General features: G+C 39.6%; 1 pseudogene; it reads left to right on the forward strand.

Annotated features, from left to right (window-relative positions):
- Window positions 1-214: 214 nt before the first annotated feature.
- LOC101445513 (carboxymethylenebutenolidase homolog pseudogene) lies at window positions 215-3,465 on the forward strand (annotated as a pseudogene).
- Window positions 3,466-3,727: the final 262 nt, after the last annotated feature.

The following is a 3,727-nucleotide window of genomic DNA, read 5'->3' on the forward strand; positions in this document are numbered from 1 at the left end:
AGCATTATGGAGTATTTTAGGTAAGGTCCAAAGAATGAAAAAAATAAACCTTTATATTCTTTTATCTTTTTATTAGTAAGAATATTAAAAATTTTTTCATTATGATACAGCTTGCTTTTAAAAAAATAAATCTTGATGCTAGGACAGATGAAGGAGTCACAGAGGCCCCTCCATGAGCTGACTATGGGACAAGCTCAATCACTGAATGTCCACAATGGCCAATGAAGGTAGGCCTTGTCCGTGTGATATTGACCCAAGTTCAACTATGGAGGGATGGGACATGAAGTTCAAGTTGAGCACATCAAGGTACATATCAGTGTACTAGTCAGCCAAAAGGGTGCTGATGCAAAATACCAGAAATTGGTTGGTTTTTATAAAGGGTATTTATTTGGGGTGGGAGCTTATAGATACCAGGCCATAAAGCATAAGTTACCTCCCTCACGAAAGTGTATTTTCACATGTTGGAGTAAGATGGCTGCTGGGTCTGTGAGGGTTCAGGCTTCCTGGGTTCTTCTCTTCTCAGGGCTTGCTTATTTCCAGGCTTAGGGTTCCTCTCTTCCTGGAGCTCCAGCTTAAGCTTCAGCATCAAACTCGAACATCAAAAACCCTCAACTCTGTCCTTTGCCATGATTTCATCTGTGAGTCCCCACTCACCGAAGGGTTGGGACTCACGACCCTACTGGCACAAGGGGTTTACATAATTACTTATGTAAACTTATGAATCCAATATAATCTAATATGCCTAGAGGGAAATATCAGTTTACAAATATAATCCAATATTTCTTTTTGGAATTCATCAATAATATCAAACTGCTACACTTCACCCTCTAAATCTCAAAAGGACATTACAACATTCAAAAAATCTTAAATAAGTTACAATGCAAGTACTAAATCATATCACAATCAATTTAAAAATATATAGTTTGTCTTGGGGCAAAGCCCTGTCTGCTATAGACCTCTGACATTACAAAACAATTTATCCGCTTCTAATACACAAATGGACAGCCAAAGGATAAACATTTTCATTACGATATGGAGGAATTGGGAGGGAAACATGAGTCAAGGTTTCTCTACAGTTCAGTAGACCTGCAGGGAATCCTGTGTTTGATTTCAAAGTCTGAGAGCCATTCTTAAGAAGATGGTTTTTCCTCCTTGGGGTGTTATGGGAACCCATTCTTTCCACCAGCTTGTCCAATGGCTATTTTCATGGTTCCACCCTCATCAAGCATCCGGGTGTCAACCAATCTCCAGACCTCTCCCTCCAAGAGTGTTGCAGTGATTACCACACCTTACTCAAGCTCTGAGTTAGAGTCTTAACCCCCCTAGTTCAGTGATGTGAAGAGGACATTCCCCCTAAACTTTGGCATACAGGCTCAACCCTCTCAGAGCAATGAGTTGACCACCTGGCCTTCCCTAATCTTTAGGGGACAGGTCCACCCTTCTCAAACCTGTGGGGTGCTAACCTTAACTGCCTTAAACCTTGGGGAATGTGGGCACCCCCTCTGTACCCTGGGGCAGCAAAACTTTCCCAGAACATCGGACAGGACCATCCACCCTCTTCAACTGCTGGGGCAAACTCACCTTCTCTGTACACATGGTAGGGGTTCCTCTCTTGGCCCAAGGTGATGTCCTAATTCCAGATCTCAGCTTCCATGGTTTTCTTCTTAAAGCTGTTTTTTCTTTAATCTCTCCTTTCCATGTCCTTTTTATTCCAGGCTAACAGTTTTGTTCATATAGCTCTCTCAAAAACCTTGTTGGTTTAGCATGCAGGAAGCAGAGGTCCAAGCCATCAGACAGTAAGACTCTCCACAAGTCTTTCCTACATAATAGCATCTTCAATATTGATTTTGCAGTTTCAAGCTCAGTTAAGTCCTCCAATGGGGCACTTTCTTCTGGGAGCTTGATTTCCAGAAGCCTTGAATTTCCTGAATTAGTTTCTGTTTTCTTTGTACCCAAAAGTTCAGTCCTCAGTATATCTCACTCATCTAGCATTTTGCTGTAAGCTGTAAGCAGAAGCCAAGACACATTCTCTATGTTTACTTTAGAGATTTCTTCAGCTCAATGCCCAGGCTTGCCATTTTTAAATTATGCCTTCCATAAAACAGCAGGAGTTAACCTTTCTAAGTTCTCTGCAACTTTTAAGCCTTTTCTCCAGTTTCCAATAATAGTTTTATCATTTACTTCTACGTCATCATAAAAAGTCTCTTTAGCACCCATATTGCTATCAACAGTCTCTTCAAAGCTCTGTAGGTCTTTTCTTCTAAGCATCTCACAATTCCTCAAAAATACTCCTTACCCATTTATAAAACCATTCCAGCATTTTGGTAATTGCAAAAGAACGGCACCACTCCTGGTACTAAATTCTGTATTAGTCAGCCAAAGTGGTGCTAATGCAAAATACCAGAAATTGGTTTCTGTTTTTTATAAAGGGTATTTATTTGAGGTAGTTGCTTACAGACACCAGGCCATAAAGCATAAGTTACTTCCCTCACCAAAGTCTATTTTCATGTGTTGGAGCAAGATGGCTGCTGAATCTGTGAGGGTTCAGGCTTCCTGGGTTTCTCTTTTCCCAGGGCTCCAGCTGAAGGCTTTAGCATCAAACTCCAACATCAAAACGCCAACATCAAAAACCCTCAACTCTGTCCTTTGCCATGACTTTCATCTATGAGTCCCCACCCACCAAAGGATGGGGACTCAACACTACACTGGCACAAGAGGTTTACATAATTGCTTAATCAAGTAAACCTATGAATCCAATATAATCTAATACACCCAGAGGAATAGATCAGTTTGTAAACATGATCCAATATTTCATTTTGGAATTCATCAATAATATCAGACTGCTACAATCAGCAAATCCCCACTGACACTAGCAAATCTGTGGTTGTCATTCATGATATATTTGGCTTGCAATTGACAAATACCAGGTATATGTTTGAGATGATCACAGAAAATGTATACACAACTTTTTTCCCAGACCTATAGGGCAACAGCCATGGCACCCTTCTTATGACTCGTCCATCTTTCCCAAGTGGGTGAATATAAGAATTTCCAGGAAGATCAATAAAGATGTGGATGCTGTCTTTAAGTATTTGAAAGAACAGTGTCAGGCCCAGAAAACTGGTGTCATGGGATTCTGCTGGGGTGGCATACTTGTCCATCATGTGATGATGAATAGTGGAAATTCAGGGCAAGAGTGTCTGTCTATGGCATTGTCAAGGATTAAGAAGTCATATACAGTTTAAAGAATCCCACATTGTTTATTTTTGCTGAAAACAATTCTGTGATTTCTCTTGAGCAAGTCTCTTCGCTGACCCAGAAGTTGAAAGAATACTGCAGAATTGAATGTCAAATTAAAACACTTTCTGTGCAAACCCATGAGTTTGCGCTCAAAAGAGAGAAGCTTGTTCACCTGCAGACAAACTCTATGTTGAGGAGGCAAGAAGGAATCTAATTGAGGGCTAAAAGAAGTACATTTAGCCGTGACCAAGTTTACAAACTTTCTCAAAAGAGCTGTCATTGAAAATTTTGCTTCTGTATACTTCAATTGTTTGGTTTAATTTTCACTTTATATAAAATAGACCAAGGAATCCTAAAATTCATTATTTCATCTAAAACACAAATTCACTAGTAAATGATTATGTACAAAATTAAATTCATTTTTAACATGTACATAAAATTAAAAACAAATTAATAGGTCAGTACCGCAGAGGCTGAATGAAAGAAT

The sequence above is a fragment of the Dasypus novemcinctus genome, chromosome 4 (assembly GCF_030445035.2).
Source record: "Dasypus novemcinctus isolate mDasNov1 chromosome 4, mDasNov1.1.hap2, whole genome shotgun sequence".
In the NCBI taxonomy this organism is placed as follows: Eukaryota; Metazoa; Chordata; class Mammalia; order Cingulata; family Dasypodidae; genus Dasypus; species Dasypus novemcinctus.